The following is a 20,595-nucleotide window of genomic DNA, read 5'->3' on the forward strand; positions in this document are numbered from 1 at the left end:
TGGTGGATGTCCTGACTAAGATCAGCCCCGTCATGGAGTGAGCATTTACTATATGGAAGCAAATGGACTTATTGACCAACATACCGGCACTTGAAAAAATTGTGTCTTTCAAAAGTAAGTGAAGGGATATGGGTGCTCAGCCATCTTCCAGCTGAACCTGGAACCACATGCACGTGAATCTGATAATTACAGCTTATTGTTGTGCTACTTTAATTTACTTTGATGATTTCTACGACACCTCCAGCCAGCACTTCACAAGGATATTAATTGTGATATTATTATGGTCACTCTCGGAATAGAAAATGTTTCATTTTATGTAAGAATGTATCCTATTTAAACACCTATGTCACGACTGACGTGAAATAGTAGAATAGTTATCAAAGGAATAATTAGCACATTAATGCACTAGGGATTCGCTTATAGTTCTGTTTTGAAAAATAATACTGAGAGTAAGACAAATTCTATGACTTGAGTAAAGGTGAAACTTCAGGACAGTTTTATGGAGCTTGGGTCCCCCCAGGACAGTGTAAGACCCACAGGATCTAAAAAGGTGCATGGATATAAATATATTGCCACTTACTCCTGAATTCATGGAGTTAATGAAGGTAGAGCATCTTGGTTTGAAAACATACAAAATATTAACCTTGACCATTGGGGTGTAGGTAAGGTCTTGATTAATGAATTTATTTACTGTCCTGCTCAACAATAAACATTAGTTGGGGATTTTAGAATGTGGCTGGGACCTGTTTAAAACTGTATTGCAAATGGGCTGAAATCAGAAGTAATTTTCACATTTCTCATTTCTCTTTTCTTTGGACAATCCTGGTAAAGCCATGTAGTATCTGCCTGGGCTAAGGACACAAAGTCTTCCAGGACTCCCCATCTTCCTCGTCCTTCAATCTTGCCCCTCCCGTGCCCCTCACCTGTCCTTATATGCTTCTGTGTTCTCCTAATTGGATCCTGGTTTCAGGGAAGGCGCTGTGTTATCAGTCATCTGCCTATAGTATGCCTGTGTTTAAGTCAGAGCAGGCTTGCATTTTCTGCAGGGTCACTAACTGTGGAATGCAGTGACTCGTCTTTGTAAAGGGGATGCAAGCATCAGTGTGTGGGGGGGTTCATGTAGCTACCCAGAGACTGCACCTCCCTGGGGGCAGCCTCCTCCTTCCGGGAGTACAGCTGGCCCTGCTCATCTCTAGAGGGGAGGGGTGTTGTCCTACCTTTGTTTCTCTTCTTATCAAAGCTCAGAGGCAAATGAAAAAATTCAGCCCCTGTAACTTCAGAGGAGACTTGTACAGGAGGCTGGAGCCTGACACCACCTGACACCACCGGCCCTGAAGTCTGGGCCCCTGGGACACTGAATGCTCTCCTCATGTCTCGGATGGCTTGAGTGCCTGCCTCCCAACTCCCTCCCTGGGAATCATTTTTACTGACTGAACTGCCTCAAATTTCTTAGGTGTGTTGGGAGTGAAAACAAGTTGGAGAGTTACAGAACAAGACTTTAATGATCTGAAGTTTTTAGAAGCGCTATTATGTCTTAACACAGACAGACAGACAGACAGACAGACAGACAGACAGACACACACACACACACACACACACACACACACACTTCATATGTGGGTTAACATGGGTTAGAATGGTCACCTAAGTGATAGTTTAATCCTTATCGCAAGTTAATGGTTTTAGGTAATAGTAGTATCAAACAGGATAATGTGACATGCCAGTCCAGAAAAGCAAACCCAGAACTGGTCCATCCTATATAAAGGTGACCATGCCAGCTCGGTGGCTTCTGTATTGCAGAGATTGAAGGAAAGAGGGGTCCAGCTCTCACCGAGACATTGTGTAGTTTGAAAATAATTAAAGAAGAATAAGAGGGCCTTTTGGAAATATTGACTGGGAAGCCCATAATTTCCATGTTTTATAAAGCAGTTTCAACGAATATGTATATGTTTTATAAAGAGCTCTGATTTTCCCTCCTTTTCTAGAACATTTCCACCCCTCGCCTTTAAATTAGAGCAAATCAAAACACTAACCTATGTCTTACTTTGAGCAAAGATGGAACATTCTGAGTTAAAAATAGCACAGTGATGCTGGTAATACACAGTAATGTCCCATAGATGCACTGGGGTTATAAAAGGCCAGTGTCAGATATAATTTCTCTCTCATGTGTGTCCAGTTAACTTTACCTAGAGAGTTAACTTTCTACTCTTGACGGATAGGGGTTACTGTGTTTCCCCGAAAGTGAGACCTAACTGGAAAATAAGCCCTGGCATGATTTTTCAGGATAATATCCCCTGAACATAAGCCCTAATGCGTCTTTTGGCATAAAACTTAATATAAGATCTGGTCTTATTTTTGGGGAAACACGGTAGATAGTCTGTAGTGAATACTTCCCAAAGCAATCAAATGAGACATTTAAAGAGAAATCCACCTGTGGGTGGGCTAGGTAATTTCTTCCCATGTGGAAGAGTCCTGGTGATAAATGGCTACACTTGACCTTCGTGTTAAGTAAATGAAGTCCTGTGAGGCGTCCTGTTACCCTGGAAGTCTTTCCCACCCACCTATGTTTATGAAGATATATTTTCTTCCAAGAGACTGTACTAAGTGTAGCAACCACTTCCATAAGGCCAAGAGTTTTGTGAGTTATGTATTGCATACAGTGGGCTTTATTAACTGTAAACTCTGAAAAGCTAAATCTGCCATTTCCGGGCTCATCTAATTAGATGGACCCATAAATAAGCCCAGTCAATAAACTTAGCAGGAGGTAATATTTGATGTTAAATCTTATTTGATGGTAAATAGATGATAGAAAATGGAAAGATAGACTCCTTCACTCCATCCTTTGCTACTGTAGCAAGCTCTAATTTATTTGTAACGAGCCCACTCACCTCATATGAGAGATGCTGGGTATTCTTTCTTAGAATTGCCGTAAGTGGGAGTATTAGGGGAAATGGGCACTGCCCATGGTTATCAGCACTTAAACTCACAGCCATTTTATATATATATATATATAAATGTTTGATTTGGGAATGTGACTCCCCTTCCTAAAACTCTAATGGCTAACATTTCCTCCAGGATGAAGGCCATCCACCTGTACTTTGGGAAATCTTTTCTCACTTCTCTTGACAGATTAAGTAAGTTTGTTAATGTTTCAAAACTCCACGAGAGCAGAATGATATCCCTAATATCCATGAGGGCTTGTGTATCTTGTTTGTTGTTTTATTTCCAGCACTTAGCATGGACCTGTCTGGAAACCCAATAAATGTTTGCTAAATGAATGAATGAATGAATGAATGAATGAATCGTATCGCTCAATCCCCTCCATACTCCTTCCCTTACCCCAACCCAAATATTGGAAATAATAGGTATTGGGTAGATAGGATAGAAATTGGTGTATTTTGCTTTTATACTCTTTGAGAAAAGGGAACGGAAGGAGGGAGAAGAGGAGAAAGAAGGAGATATGGTGTATTGCTGGAGTTCCTGTTTTCATGTTGTTTCCGCATTTCTTTTTTTAAACCAATTCACAGTTTCTCTAAACAGGTTTTTAAATTTAAAAATTAAATAAGTAAAAGACATGAGCACATTTTCATTTTGGAAGGTTTAAGCAATGAATAAATAAATAGTGTAAAGTGGAAAGAAACCACATCCAAACACACATATCTATTAATAAAATTACACACACACAATTTAATAATAGCTATGTGTCTTACGACTTTCATTTCCATGTAATAATATATCTGGGAGAAATTTCCACATTGGTTACGACAAGTCTACCCCAGTGATTCTCAATCCTGGCTGCACATTAGAATCACCTGGATGGCTTTTTAAAAAATATGGACGCCCAAACCCTGCCCAAGACCAACGGAACTGGGTGAGAGCCCTGGCATTTGTATGTTTTTAAATGATCACCAGGTGATTTTGATATTTGTCCAGGAGTGAGAACTACAAAACCTTTTCTAAGCAGTTGCTTGGTTTTTAATTATATGAATAGACCTTAATTTATTTAATAAATCCCTTACTGATGGCTTACTTCCCTTTCAGTTCTTAAGATCATTTATCATTTGCAAAAAGTGGAAGTGGTGCCAGAGGCTTATTCGAACACTATTAGCTCTAGAGTGAATTTCGGTTTCGTACAGCCCCTTTTTTGACCAGCAAAGGGGTTCAATTAATGAATCACCACAAACACCTTACTACATGGTTGACTCACACTACACACCTCACAGGCCATGGCTCTTCATGACATGTAGTAACTTAGAATCAGGGCAGTGATCGTATGCTCAGACCGCTAAAGGAGCATTGTGGCTCTCGTTGGGCGGAGCAGATTTTTAACTTGGTTAATTTAAGTTGAATCTTTCTTACTTTTTCCCCACTAGTCTTTAAAGGTCTGAAATCCTACAGTGAATACTGGAGACATCCCGATAGCTTACCTTGTGATTAATGCCTATCTTTTGGGTGTTTTTAAATAATGAGGTTGTTTTAAAAGTAGTGAGGAGTCTTTCCAAGAGAACGGCTTGTGACTGGATGCTATAGATATTTTATTTAAGAAGTTCTCTGAAAACCTTTATAGAACAAATCAGGAGATAGTAGAAAAAGAAGTAAATTCGCATAAGAAAAATCCTGGGGGCGGCCGGTTAGCTCAGTTGGTTAGAGCGCGGTGCTCTTAACAACAAGGTTGCCGGTTCGATCCCCACATGGGCCACTGTGAGCTACGTCCTCCACAACTAGATTGAAACAATTACTTAACTTGGAGCTGATGGGTCCTGGAAAAAAATACACACTTAAAATAAAAAAAAAAAAAAAAAAAGAAGAAAAGTCCTGTGCTCTTCTTTCTACTTATTCACCCTAAAGATTGCAGTGGTTTTATGAGGTCTGACAATCAAGTTCGTGAACTTGTTACAATGATGTTGCTAACCTTTTTTGATATCAGAGGGCTTACTCATTATGAATTTGCACCAACAGGACAAACAGTTAATGAAGTTTCCTATTTGGAAGCGCTGAAAAGGCTGTGTGAAAAAGTTAAATGACCTGAACTTTTCAGCAACAATTCATGGCTCTTGCATCACGACAATGCACCAGCTCACATGACACTGTCTGTGAGGGAGTTTTTAGCCAGTAAACAAATAACTGTATTGGAACACCTTCCCTACTCACCTGATCTGACCCCCAATGACTTCTTCCTTTACCTGAACATAAAGGAAATATTGAAAGGAAGACCTTTTGATGACATTCAGGACATCAAGGGTAATACGATGACAGCTCTGATGGCCATTCCAGAAAAAGAGTTCCAAAATTGCTTTGAAGGGTGGACTAGGCGCTGGTATTGGTGCACAGCTTCCCAAGGGGAGCACTTTGAAGGTGACTATAGTGATACTCAGCAATGAGGTATGTAGCACTTTCTCTAGGATGAGTTCGTGAACATAATTGTCCAACCTCGTATTTGGTTTCAGGACAGTTTGCTTCCCAGAGTCTTCTGAAGGTGCTTTTTGCAACCAAAATTGTACCATCCTGGGAAGATTTACAATCTGCGGGCGGCCCCCTGGCTCCCACCCAGTAGTTATTAAACTTTAGTGTATATCAAAATCTCCCAGAGGGCTTGTTAAAACCCAGCTTGCTGAGCCTACCTTCTGAGTTTCTGGGTTGGGGTCTGAGTCTTTGCATTTCCAGCAGTTCCCAGAGGCTGATGTTATTCAGAACACACTTTGAGAACCACTGCTCCATACACATCACTTGCTGGCTGACTTAGCAAGTCAAAGGACACAAAACAAAAATGAGATTGAACAAGGTTCTGTCTGGCAGCAGCCTTTTTTCTTTTGACTCAGGCCTGGTTGGATTTCTGTTTGTATTGGTCATAATCACAGCAGCTGCTGTATGGATCTATTTTTAATTGTGTGCTCTTTTGGAAGTTGTGTTTCTTATTAAATAATGCATAGCTCAGGAGTAATGGTCAGTGCAATGGTTACTTGAACACAGTTTCTAAAGCAGAGTCACTCAGATGACCACTTTTACTCATTTTCACTACCTGTGACAGTACAGCAGACTGATTTAAGAAACTTAGACTGTAAGATACACATTAACTGGGAATTGAGAACAGTAAGAGACGACAGAGGCTATGATTTGTCTCAGCTACCAGCAATTTGTCTTCAGAAACCATGACAGCTACCTCCTGATTTCCATTATGCAACGGGATTGCAAATAACATTCCACAGCAGTCTTAATCAATAGAGGGTCACAAGGGGCCCTTCTCTCCCCGCAGTGGGGAAAGAGGGCCCATTTACCCATTTAATTGACAGAACACACTCTCTGGCAAAAGAGAGACATCTCTTTTAGCTGTAGTTAGGGATTTTCCCTATCTTCAGGCACTCTTAATATCATGAAAATATACATGTAATCTCTGTATTTTAAATACGTAATGAGCACCAGCCTGGTGGGGAGGCAAGGGGTCCAGGTATAGCTTTGTCCAAAGCCACCTTTATCTGTTTCCAGAAGGCGGCCAATCTCTGCTGCTTACCCATTAGGCGCACCAAGCTAATACAGTGTGTTCTCATTGTTGGCCATTAGTCTCTTTCCCAGACAATCCCAGCTCCCTCGGTACTTGAGGAGACTGGGTTCCCTGGCATAATTTTGCCCCAGATCTATTGGACTGCCCCAGCTTTGGAAGAGTCACAGGTCTGTCTCTGCGTCCCCCCAGTGCCACACCGGTCTCCCTTAGGATGTGAAGATGGTGACGTATTCTTGCTCCAGCATCTCACCCTTGCTTCCTTTCACATGGGTGGGTTGTGAACTCTAGCTTTGCTTAGTGCACGTGCTATTTCTTACACTTTAAGTGCACATTGTGACAATTTCATATATTAGAGTTGTCAAAGTGATTTATCGTCTCAGCTCTGAGAATGCTTGCATTTGTAATGTTTATAGAACAAATGGCATATCATACTTAAGCAGATTGGTTGTATAGATACTTGTGGCCTATAGATATTTATCATCAGGCGCTGTCTATTCAAATTATAGGTTATTATATTGTATTTATCCAGTGGTGCTCAAACTCTTTTGAGTGAAACAGATTAATATGAATTCTATGAAATAGGTCAGGCTCTGTAGTCAGATTTGCTTTCAAATTCTTATGCAACGCTTATTAGCTGTATTACCTTAATCAAGCTAGTTAATCTCTCTAAATCTTAGCTTTCTTATCTGTAAAGAGTAGATAATAATAGTACTTCCTTCATAAGGTTTAAAGTAAAGACAAATAAGATAGGAGTGTAGAATCCTAAGCAGGATTCTACACGTACGGTTAACACCATAAATGATGGCTCTGATGATGAGAACGAGGGGGATGATACATGTCTACCATCAATAGGATATTTATTTCGAGTTATGCTTCTCCTCGCATTTCTCAGCCATTCATACCGACTTGCCTTAGTTTGTGAACAGTGGCAGGTTAGCATTAAAGGTGTAGTCGTGGACCAAGAAATAGCACAATTGACAGGTCCGGATAGGCTCTGGCATTGAGCAAGGGTGTCTTGTCCGCCTGAAGGCCAAATAGGAGACTGGATCTCACCAGTCCTGTGCTCCCACCAACTGAGCTAAGGAAGTCGGGTTTGGAAGTCTCCCAAACCCAGGTGGTAGGTGGGCAGAGTCAGTTTTATTTAATGAACAGAAACCCCGGGGAAGATTGGATGACCCAAAGATAAGCTGTGCTACAGTCTAATATTGTTCCAGTACCCAAACAAAAGTGCCACTTGGGTTCAGTTTTGGAAAAAAACAACAGCAAATTCTGGCTCTTTTGGAATCTTTCCTAGTACCCCCAATTTGATGGTATAAAAGGTGAAGCTGTGGTTGAGGATAGCGGCTAACTAACCCCAAGTGTAGATGGCAGCCTGTGAGTCTGTCTTTTGGGTTGGAATTCCTTCTGCAACTTTTATTTTATTTTATTTTATTTTATTTTTTTTGCCGTGTTTGGTACAAGGACCCGACATAGACAGAAACCCAGGCCCACTCTGGACAAAGAATACTACCCTTTTATTGCAGGAATAATTTTTCTTTCTCCCAGTGATGGACTGTATAACACATATCTATTACTTTCTGATACAGACATCAGAAATGTCAACAACAAAAGAATTTAGAGGTGCTTTCTTTAGAAGTCACATTCACTTTTGGACAACCAGAAAAATAGTGGAACTAAATATATTCAAGTTTGACTCACACTATGACCTGTCTTGCTCCACCTGTTTATAATATGAATCATTCAGGTCAACACATATCCATTATGCCCTGGTAAATTTCCATGTTAATCAAACATGGATAATGTGCTCAAATGTAAAAGGACTTCACAGAGAAAGAGAAACAATATTTTCATAATGTGGAATTCTGTGGTTTCATTAGGAAGCACAGACTCCTATCGGAGTGTTGTGAGATACTGCTGAATAGTTTTTGGTACAGTTCTTTAAATTCAGTAAATGCTAAATCTGTATTTTTTCCCCCACTAAGAGAAGCAGAATAAGATGAAGAAATACCAGCATATTATCCAATTATTTGCCTTCTTTACTTAACAGGTGAAACAGGTAATAATCAATCAATCCCCCAGCAGGTATTTATTCAGCATCCTGTAAGTGTATCCATCGTGTTTGGCACTGTAGGGGATAACTATGAAAGAAGTAGAAGATTCTAAGCCTTCATGTTGCTTAGAACCTAATTGGGGAGAAGCCACTAACACATATAAAACAACAATGAATAATATAAAACGATGTAATAAGGACCGTAGGGTGGTACCAGCGTTGAGAAGAAAGACCAACTGCACCTGAGGAAGCTGCGGCTCTCAGCGAAGGCTGGGTGTGGAATTGTGGGATTGGCCTGGGTCTAGCGGGTTGGGTAGGAGTGTAAAAACCGATTGGCCAGGCGAAGAGGGCTCTTCTCGGCATGGGGGAACCCCTGAACCTTTGACCTGAGGCCCGGTCCCGTTCAGCTATGTGAAAATGGAAGTAAGTGAAAACTTCATTCCTTCCTCATAGCCTCTCTCCCTTGACAAAACTTCAAAGGGTTACTTTAAGAGTCTCCTAGGAGGATTCAAAATGAGGAAGGTTGGAGGGCTCTGTCCCCAGCTCCCATTGAACACAAAACTTGAGGCCTCAGTTCAAGTCCAAGTAGTGGGTAAGAACGTCCAGAGGGCAGAATGCTATACCTTCTTAATCTGGGTGGGAATAGATAAAGGAGCTGAATTACTGTGGGATTCAAGGAAGGAGCTGGAGGACCCAGCAGAAGCCCTACCCTCACTCCCCATTCTTTCACTTTGCAAATCCATGTAGCTTAAGATCAAAGAAAAAAAATGTTCATTTGCCACATGTATCTTGACTGTTTATACCGTTCTCATTAAGCATGGATACACAATTAATTGCTGAGAGAGAAATGAAACGCTTTCTCAGTGAATCGATTTTACTTGCCTCATTCCAATAAGGAAAGCCACGGTCCTTGCAAGGCTCACAATTTGTTCTTTCTGTCTTCTGGACCCTCGAAAAACTGGGAGTAAGCATATATGCACTTTCCCTGTTTCACAAAGTGGCCATAGATGTCGGTAAGGTAAAAATTTGGAGATTTTACAATATTCTAAGCGTAAAGTGTTTTGAGTGATTTGGAAATAGGTTCTGTATTGAAAATGGCATAAGTGATTATTTTTCTTCTTAATGCTGTGGTACTTTTAACTTGTAATGTCTACTTTTGTAACCCCAGCAATTTAAATGGGAGCTCGATATGTTTTGTTGTCTTTGAAACCACTGGGATGAAATTTTAAATCCTTGGATTTTTTTTTTCCCTTCTGCCCGGGAAAGAAGATACTAGAAATTCCATTTTTCAGGTTGACTTCCTTTATTTCATCTGTTGTCATGCAGCTAAAATACCTAGTGAGTTTCGCATGTGTATAAACTAATATTACAGATGACGCCTTGCTGAAAATACAATAGATTAAGTGGAGAAGATGTAGAATATTTTTCCCACAATTTCCTTCTCCCACGAAAATGGAGCAACCCAGCCCCACTCCTTAACTGAATGCCCCATCTGTCACACTGTCCTGAGAATGGTGCGGGATCAGGGATCTGTATGCAAAGCAAGGTAGGTTTAAGCACATGTGGGGAGAACTGGGAATTAAAGCATCGGACTTATATTTACCCTGAAGTATTTCTGTGAATTAGGAGGACCTGAAATAAAACCCTGTATTTTTGGACTGTAATTACAGGTAAATTTCACCCTCTATTGATCAGTATTAGGTGTAGCATGTGATAGAAAAAAATTAGATATTAAATCAGTGATCTAAAATACTGTAGTGGTCCAAGGTGGATGAATAAATATTATTTTAACACCTTGCTTTAAAAATTTCATGATGTTTAAACTAATAGCATTAATATTTAATTCTAGTGACGTGCTACAAGTTTAGGATTTGAAGTGAAATAAATGTAACTCCTATACACAATGCTGATCACACCTACGTGATGAGAATTACTCTTAAATAATCTATGTCCAGTTTGAAAATAGTTCTTACAAGGAAAAGTATGCAGTTCTGCATTGTACTTTTTTTAAATATAACTCAAGTTCAGTAGCAGAGTTCCATTGCTTTTAAATATCATACACACTAATGGACATTAAAAAATGTTTTGGGAAGCTTGGCACAACACAGTGACTTTTTAAAAAAGTTGTTTTTCCTCTTTTTCCCAATACTTGACATTATGGAAACTTAGAGATGGAAAGGATTTTTGAGATCTTCTGTGATAACCTTTCATCCAAAGCAGAATCTAATCTACTAAGACCTTTGATATACAGGGATTCGGTGCTGCTGTTTGTTCCTCTTAACTGTGTTAAACATGTCTCCACTCAATCCCCGTCTAGAGTACAGTGTTCTTCAAGGCAAGAAACATGTCTTACTCATCTTTATGTCCCTGAGAGTACCTGGCATGGTCCTTGGCACATAGTAGGTGCCAAATGAATACATCCAGGATCCATTCATTTAAACACTGTCAGTGTGGGATGCTAACAATCTCACAAACTGGTCCACTCCATTTTATAATGGCATTAAGCTTTTTTTCTCTATTTGGAACTGAAATCTTCCTCCTCCTTGAATAGTTTTAGGAGGGCCGGCCCGGTGGCTCAGGTGGTTGGAGCACTGTTCTCCTAATGCTGAGGTCGCCGTGGGCTGCTATGTGCTGCCAGGAGTGGCCGGTGGCCAGTGTGAATGGCCGGCAGTGAGTGTGAGTGGCCGGCAGCCATTGTGAGTGTCCAGCAGCTGACAACTCTGGTGACCGAGTGTCTCAGCTGGGGGGAGTGCAAAGCTCATAATACCACCAGCATGGGCCAGGGAGCTGTGTCCTACACAGCTAGACTGAGAAACAACAGCTTGAATCGGATTGGGGGGGGAGGCAGAAGGAAGGGGGAGGGAAGATTACAGCATCATAGATGCAGCAGTGGTGTCTAATAAAAAAAAAAAGTTTTAGGAATGGCTTTAATTCCAAAAAGGATGGGGAAGCCCACCCAGCCAGTTGAACCAGAGGAAGCAATCCTGGTGCTCAAAGGGGAGCAGACGTCATGGTCTATTGGCCTTGCCTGTGTCTTCTGGTGCATTTCTTTCTCATGAGACTGTCCTTTAAATGTTTGAAGAGCCCAGTTGTTCCCAAGTCTTGAGTTCTCCAGGCTAAAAGTTCTATTGGATTTCCTGTGCCTAATAGTAACAGTACAAGAGCTAATGTTTACTGACACAAGTCCATCAGAGAGGTATGGTTTTCAGATGAGGAAATGAGGCTTATTTACGGTGTCTTAAACGACTGACTTAGTCAGTGGCCAAGCTTATTCAAACCTTGGTCTGATAGATGCAAAAGCCCCTGCTTTCCACCGGTGCTTTGTACATCCTTTCATACAGTATGATTTCAAATCCTTTCTGTTATGGTTTCCTTCTCCTGAACAGACTTGCGCTGTTAAAGTCTGTTCTAAGTAAACCAAACTTTCCTTGCCATTCTAAAAGATTGAAGTATAGTTGACATAGAATGTTATATTAGTTTCAGGTGTACAAAATAGTGATTCAACATTTATATACCTTTTGAAATGAACGCCACGATAAGTTTAGTAACCATCTGTCCCCACACAAAGTTATTGCACTGTGTTCCCTATGCTGTACATTACATCCTCGTGATTTATTTCATTTATAACTGGAAGTTTGTACCTCTTAATCCCCTTCACTATTTTGCCAATCCAATCCTCCCATCTCACTCCCCTCTGGCAACCATCAGTTTGTTTTTGATGTCTCTGTTTTGTTTGTTCATTTGTTTTGTTTTTTTAGATTCCACATATAAGTGGAATTGTATGGTATTTGTTTTTCTTTGCCTTATTTCACTTAGCATAATACCCTGTAGGTCCATCCAGGTTGTTGCAAATGGCAAGATTTCATTCCATTTTTATGGCTGAGTAATATTCCATTGAGAGAGAGAGAAAGAGAGAATTTATACCACATATTCTTTATTCATTCATCTATTGATGGACACTTAGGTTGTTTCCATGTCTTGGCTATTGTAAATAGTGTTGTAATGAACATAGGGATGCATGTATTTTTTTGAATTAGTGTTTTTGATTTCTTTGAATAAATACCCAGAAGTGGAATTGCTGGGTCATGAAGTAGTTCTATTTTTAATATTTTGAGGCACTTCCATACTGTTTTCCATAGTGGCTGCACCAGTTTGCAATGAGGGTTCCCTTTTTTTCTAATTCTGGTCAACACTTGTTGTTTATTATCTTTTTGATAATAACCAATCTGACAGGTGTGAGGTAATAATCTCATTGTGGCTTTGATTTGCATTTCCCTGATGATTAGTGATGTTGAGCATCTTTTCATGTTTCTGTTAACCATCTGTTTGTCTTCTTTGGAGAAATGTCTATTTAGATTCTCTGCCCATTTTTTAATTGGATTGTTCATTGTTTTTGATATTGAGTTATATGAGTTCTTTATATATTTTGTATATTAACCCCTATTGCATATATCCTTTGCAAATATCTTCTCCCATTCATTAGGTTGCCTTTTCATTTGTTGATGGCTTCCTTTGCTGTACAAAAGCTTTTTAGTCTGATGTAGTCCCATTTGTTTATTTTTGCTTTTGTTACCCTTGCCTGAGGAGACTGAGTAAAAAAAAAAAAAATGTTGCTAAGCCTGAGGAAAAAGAGTTTACTGTCTGTGTTTTCTTTTAGAAATTTTATGATTTTAGGCCTTACGTTTAAGTCTTTAATCCATTTTGAGTTTATTTATGTAGATGGTGAAAGAAAGTGGTCCAGTTTCATTTTCTTTCATGGAGCTGTCCAGTTTTCCCAACACCATTTATTGAAAACACTGTCTTTTCCCCATTGTCTATTCTTGCCTCCTTTGTTAGAAATTGATTGACCATATAAGCTCTCTATTCTGTTCCATTGATCTATGTGTCTCTTTTTGTGCCAGTACCATACTGTTTTGATTCCTGTCGCCTTGTAGTATGTAGTTTGAAGTCGGGAAGCATGATGCATCCGGTTTTGTTTTTCTTTTCGAGATTGCTTTGGCTATTTGGGATCTTTTGTGGCTCCATACAAATTTTAGAATTGTTTGTTCTAATTCTGTGAAAAACGCCACTAGGATTTTGGTAGGGATTTCACTGAATGTGTAGATTACTTTGGGTAGGATGGACATTAAAACAGTAGTCTTCCAACATGAGCATGGTACATCTTTCCACTTATTTGTGTCATCTTCAAATTTCTTTTCATTTGTATCTTGTAGTTTTCGGAGTACAGGTCTTTTGACTGCTTGGTTAAATTTATTCCTAGGTGTTTTATTCTTTTTGTAGCAATTGTAAATGGGATTGTTTTCTTAATTTCTCTTTCTGATAGTTTGTTATTAGTGCATAGAAATGCAACAGATTTCTGTATATTAATTTTGTATCCTGCAACTTTAATGAATTTTATTAGTTCTAATAGTTTTTTGGTGGAGTCTTTAGGGCTTTCTGTTTATAGTATCATGTCATCTGCAAATAGTGAGAGTTTTACTTCTTCCTGTTCAATTTGAATGCCTTTTATTTCTTTTTCTTGCCTGATTTCTGTGCCTAGGACTTCCAATACTAACTATGGCTGGGACTTCCAATACTATGTTGAATAAAAGTGGTGAGAATGAAAATCCTTGTCTTGTTCCTCATCTTAGAGGAAAAGTTTTCAGCTTTTTACTGTTGAGTATGATGTTAGCTGTGGGTTCATCATACAAGGCCTTTATTACATGGAGGTATTCTCCCTCTATACTTGCTTTGTTGAGAGTTTTTATCATAAGTGGATGTTGAATTTTGTCAAATGCTTTTTCTGCATCTATTGAGATGGTCGTATGATTTTTATTCTTGGGTTTGTTAATGTGGTGTAGCATATTGATTAATTTGCAGATATTGAACCATCCTTTTGCCCCTGGAATAAATCCCACTGATTGTGGTGTATGATCCTTATAACATATTGTTGAATTTGGTTTGCTGATTTTTTTTTTTGGTAAGATTTTTGCATCTGTATTTATCAGGGATATTGGCCAGTAATTTTCTTTCTTTTGTAGTGTCTTTGTCTGGTTTTGGTATCAGGGCCTTGTAGAATAAGCTTTGAGGCTTTCCCTCCTCTTCAATTTTTTTTGACATAGTTTGAGAGGATAGGTGTTAACTCCTCTTTAAATGTTTGGTAGAATTTATTTACCTGTGAAGCCATATGGTACTGTACTTTTGTTTGTTGGGAATTTTTTGATTACTGATTCAATTTCATTACTAGTTATTTGTCTGTTCTGATTTTCTGTTTCTTCCTAATTTAGTGTTGGAAGATTGCATGTTTCTAGGATTTTATCCATTTCTCTTAGGTTGTCCAATTTATTGGCTTGTACTTGTTCTTAGTAATTGCTTATGATTCTTTGTATTTCTGTGGTGTTGGCCTTACCTTCTCCTCTTTCATTGCTGATTGTATTTATTTGAGTTCTTTCTCTTTTTTCTTGATGAGTCTGGCTAAAGGTTTATCAATTTTGTTTATCTGTTCAAAGAACCAGGTCTTAATTTCATTGATCTTTTCTGTTTTTTTTTTTTGGTGTGTCTTTAATCCATTTATTTCTGCTCTGATCTTCATTACTTCCTTTCTTAGACTAACTTTGGGCTTTGTTTGTTCTTATTTTTCTAATTTCTTTAGGTGTAAAGTTAGATTGTTTATTTGAGCTTTCTCTTATTTCTTGAGGTAGGCCTGTATTGCTATAAACTTCTCTCTTATAAGTGCTTTTGCTGTGTCCCATAGATTTTTGGAATGTTGTGTTTTCATTGTCATTTGTCTCAAGGTATTTTTTATTTCTTGTTTGATTTCTCTGTTGACCCCTTGGTGGTTTAGCAGCATGTTGTTTGGCCTTCATGTATTTGTATTTTTTCTCGTTTTCTTAAAATTGATTTCTAGTTTTATACCAGGTGGTTGGAAAAGATGCTTGATATGATCTGAATCTTCTTAAATTTCTTGAGGCTTGTTTTGTGGCCTAACGTGATCTATCCTGGAAAATGTTCCATTTGCACTTGAAAATAAGTGTATTCTGCTTTTTTTGGACAGAATGTTCTGTACTCTGTCATGTGCCACATACCGAAGTGTTGGTCAGCCATAGACCACATATAAGAGGGTAGTCCCATAAGATTAAAATGGAGCTGAAAAATTCCCATCACACAGTGATGTTGTAGCCTTTGTAATGTTGTAGTGTAACACGTTAGTCTTGTGTTTGCGGTGACGCTGATGTAAACGATTGACCGTACTGCCTGTCATATAAAAGTCTAGCACATACAAGTATGTACAGTACGTAATACTTGATAATGATAATGAGTATGGTGCTGGCTTATGTATTTACTATACTATGCCTTTTCTCATTATTTTAGAGTGTACTCTTTCTGCTTAATTACAAAAGTGTGCTGGAGAGCAACATGTTGTGTAACGCCGGCAGCAGCCTCATACCTCTTGTGTTTACAGCGTCTCTTGATGGTGTCATTTTCTCTTGTGCTAGATTTAACCTTGTTTTGTTTCGTTCATCACAGCCCCTAAGCATACAAAATCCACTGCTGATGTCGCCAGTAAGAGGCCATGTTGAGTGATTGACCTAAAAATGGAATTAAAAATGATTAAGGACTACAAATGTGGAAAATTAGTGATGTTATTGCTTGGCAGTCAGGCGTGTCCCATTCCACCAAAGCCATGATCTTGAAGAACAAGAACGAAGTAACAAACACTGTTAAAGGGTCTGCTTCATTGCAGGCAGTGAGACTAACAAAATTCGACAAGGGCCTCTATCGGACATGGAGAAACTTCTAATGACCTGATGGCTCACCAGACACAGGAGTGTATTCCTGTTGGCACCATGATGATTGTGGCCAGAGCAAATAGTTTGTTTTTTGCCCATTCTCCCTTTGTGAGCCTGCTTTATTATTCTACCCTAAAGCTTCCTCAACCTAAGCTAGAATGTATTTTGGTATACCTATATTTTAAAAACACTTCTGATCTTTTGAGAGTGCCTCTAGGTTTTCCTATTAGATAAACAGCTTTTTGTACCTTTTGTTTCCGTGGTAATGGATTCCAGGACTACTGTAGAAAACCACTAGCTTTTTGTGCCAGTGGCAAGTTGGAGCAGGATGGACTAACACAATAGACATCCTACCTGTAGAGGAGAGCAAGCCCGATGGAAATACTCTAGAACCACGGTCATGAGATGATGTGAGCATTTTTTATTTTTACTGCAATCAGCAGAATTTGGAAAGTGAGTCCCACATTGCAGGCAAATGGCCTGGGAGTATTAGCATGAAATTTAGTGTTCACTAATCAGCTCAAGGTAGAAAGAACCAAAGTAACTTGAGGCATTAATTGCAAATTTAACAGTATATGAGAAGCCATGGAACCTCACTGAGGAATTTTCAGCAAACCTCCCAAATTTCTCCAAGTGCCAGTTCTGCTCTTGAGAAGATGGAGGAGGATGGAGGTGCAGGAGGGCCTTTCTTGAGATGTTTGCCTTTTGGTGAAAGGAAGATTGTTTCCAAAAACTCACGGGAATCTACCTGGTATGTCTGCAAATATACCTTTTAGGAATCTAGGCTACAGAGCCAAACTCAATAGAAAAATCTATTAGAGTTGGCCAAAGACAGGGTAAATATAAAAAGCAGAGATTTCCTGGGGAATATAGAACTGCTTTTATCAAAAGCCTTAGGTTTCTGAGTATGTGGAAGGAGCAGAAGTAATCTGATTTTTTTGGGTTAACCCTGACTCTGCCCCTAGAGCCCTGCTCTTTGTTATCTCATAAGGGAGCAGAACAAGAGGAAAGAGAAAAGGCAGAAGGAAGGAAAGAGAACAGAGAGTGGAGAGGAAGATTGGAGGTGTGTGCCTAGTTGATTGTGCTTGTTTGAAAGGAGAGAATGAATTAAATTCCTCTTTTTTCCTAATGTGAATTTTAATATTTAAAATTACCAATGCCATTTTTGAGGCTATTAAGATGCTTTTATGTTGAACTGATTAAAATTACATTTGGAATAATGAATGACATGCAATGTATAAATACCCTCCCTAGACACCTTTTTGCTTTTCTTTTTTTAAACATAACAATTACATAAACAACTGTAATGGAAAGTTTTCAGAAGCATTTTTCTAAGAGACAGGTTTGGGGGGCCAGAAACACAGGGCCAGCAGGTTGTATGCAATGGTTTGCTATGAGATTGGGGGCTCCCCACATTCCTGAAAGGATTTAGGACTCCTGCCTCTAATAAAATTACAGGGAGGTGGAACTACTCTGGAACTCATTATCCATTTTTTCCTTAATATTTCTAAGACTGAAGATGCCTGTTGAAATAATCTTTATATCTGGTAGGAATTGTTTACCAGGCTGACTGATTTGGAACCCAGCTCATTTCTTTAGCATTTGGGACACGGCTCCAAATGATGACACTTGCTGCTTCCCCTTGCTCCAGGTGCATCAGACCTTCATCAGAGCCCTCTTCGTTCTATTTCCCCAGCAGTATAGACTGCACAGAGAGTGGAGCTTTGGGCCTTTGTAATTGGAACATAAATGTACCATCCTCCCCCTTGGAGGGAGCCTCCACCAAGCTGAAGGTTAGCTGAGACCCAAGCCTTGACAAGGAACCCCTTTTGGTGCTGGCAGGTCAGCCTGCTGGTTTTGAAAAGAGCCTTCTGTGACTACTAGTACAAACATTCACCAATCCACGGGAACACCCCAGGCAAAGCTCTGTGGAATTGCCTGGAGTGCTTCTCCCGCTGGCCCCACCCCAAATGCATACCTGAGAAGCAGATGGACAGTGCTCCCTTGTGAAAAGGGTCTAGTAAGCTCTGGAGTGATGCTGGCATGTGAGGTGGACATTCCTCCACCTGCCCCCTACCCTTTCAGTCTCTCCTTTGCTTTTTTCTGCTTTCTGTGGATTGCTTGAACATTTCATAGAATTCCATTTTGATTTATCTATTGTGTTTTAGAGTATATCTCTATAGCTTTTTTAGTGGTTGCTCTAGATACTGAATTTATCTATACATAATTAATCACAGTCTACTTACTGGTGTTGACATTTAACCAGTTCCATTGAAATGTAGAAACTTAACCCCCATCACCCTCCCCTTTCAATGGCTGTTTTAAATATTTCCTCTGCATACCTTGAGAAGCACAATAGACAGTGTTGTGGTTTCTGCTTTAATCAGAAGCCATATTTAGAAAACTAAAGAGAAGGGATAAAATCTGTTGTTACTTATTTTTTTTTTTTTTGCTTTTTGTTCTTCTTTCTTGATGTTCCAAGATTCCTTCTGTTATCTTTTCCTTTCTGCTTAGAGAGTTTCCTTAAGCCATTCTTTTAAGGTAGGTCTGTTAGCAATAGATTCTCTTAGTTTCCCTTCATGTGAGAATGTCATTCCTGAAGAATATTTTCTCTGGACATAAAATCCTGGGTTGACAGTTCTTTCATTGCTTGAAAAATATTGCACCACTTCCTTCTGGCCTTCTTGATTTCTTATGAGAAATCCTCTATCTTTCAATCTGTTTTTCTCCTATAGTTAATGCATCGTTTCTCTCTGGCTACTTTCAAGATTTTGTCTTCGTCTTTAGTTCTCACAAATGTGACTATGATGTGTCTTGGTGTGAATTTCTGGGTTTATCCTGTTTGGTGGTTACTGAGATTCTCAAATCTATCTTTTACCAAGTGTGGGAAGTTTTCAGCTGTTACTTCTTTGAATACTTTTTCAGCTCCACCCTTTATTCCCCTCTCCTTCTGGGAGTCAGATGACCTAAGTTTTTTCTTCCTTTTTTGGAAGAATTTTATGGTTTTATTAAAACACAATTTGCACACAAGCTGTCTATTCATTTTCTTTACTGTGCAGCCAGGCACTGGGATTGTTGACTCTGATGGCCAGCTGGGCTGCTCTTTCCACAATGGCTTTGTGGTTCTTTGAGGAGACATTGTGAGCAATCTCAGCACAGTAAGATTTGTTGCACAGCTACAGCACTTCCAGCTCCTTGACATCGTGGACCAGAAACTTCCAAAAGCCACTGGCCTCATGTGCTTTGTTTTCTTTTTACTCCCATCACCAGTGTTGGGCGTTAAGATCTGGCCCTTGAGTCTTCTGTGCACCTTCACTGTCAGTGCCTCTGGGTTTCCGCCACTTACGCTTAATTTTGACATATTGGTCTGACTGGTGCTGGATAAACTTCTAGGTCCTCTTTTTGATGATCTTGGGCTTCACAAGTGGTCTGAGGGCAGCCATGATACCGAATAAAAGATGAATGCCACCTCTGTAGGCATCACAGAGGAAGAGCGACTGAAGTTTTTTAAATAATCTTTTGTTGTGATTCCATAGGTCTCTGAGGCTCTGTTATTTTTTTCCTAGTCTACTTTGTATTATTTTGGTTGGGTGTTTTCTATTTTTCTATCCTCAAATTCATTGATTCTGTGCTCTGTCCTCTCCATTCTGCTGTTGAACCCATCCATTGAGTTGTTCTTTTTAAAAAATTTTAGTTGGGGTATATTTCACTTCCAAAATTTCCACTTGGTTCTGTTTTGTATCTTCCCTTTCTTTGCTGAGAATTCCTACTTTGCCAGGTCTTTGTGGGTTTTCATTTGTTTCAAGAGCGTTTATAATTGCTCATTGAAGCTGGCTGTGAGAAGGAGGGGTGCTTTGACACTGCTCCCATCTGGCCTCCAATAACACTCCTGGCGACTGGCTCTGCTGAGCGGTGCTGGTGAAGCCCTGACTTCCGCTGGCCTCCTCCAACACCATCTCAGCAGGAACTGCACCACACAGAGATAAAAGTCCAGACTTCTTTGAAACCATCCTGGTGGGGGTATTGGGAAAGCTCATTACAGTCCAGGCTCCCCACCAAGGACTTTGCTGTTGGGATAGGGGGTGGGACCCCTGTTTTTTTCTGCAGTGTTTGACTGGAGCAGAATGGTCATGATCTAAAAGTTTTCTTTTTTATCTAAAAGGAGTTAGGTTGCCCTTGTCTTGGTTCTTTGGCTAGAAGGAGGAGTTTTTGTTTTCTGTCTATGCTTGTTGGCATTTCCATATTGCTGACTCCTTCAGTTTTTAGTCTGGAATGTA

The 20,595-nt window shown here is 39.6% G+C and overlaps 1 protein-coding gene and 1 pseudogene across 5 annotated transcripts in view; one reads left to right on the forward strand and one right to left on the reverse strand.

Annotated features, from left to right (window-relative positions):
* The window catches only part of GRM8 (glutamate metabotropic receptor 8), a 680,449-nt gene that overhangs the window by 13,318 nt on the left and 646,536 nt on the right, over positions 1-20,595 (forward strand). The window lies entirely within an intron of this gene.
* LOC109456641 (large ribosomal subunit protein eL32) lies at positions 19,354-19,761 on the reverse strand (annotated as a pseudogene).

Source organism: Rhinolophus sinicus, linkage group LG11 (genome assembly GCF_036562045.2).
Source record: "Rhinolophus sinicus isolate RSC01 linkage group LG11, ASM3656204v1, whole genome shotgun sequence".
NCBI classification, from domain to species: Eukaryota; Metazoa; Chordata; class Mammalia; order Chiroptera; family Rhinolophidae; genus Rhinolophus; species Rhinolophus sinicus.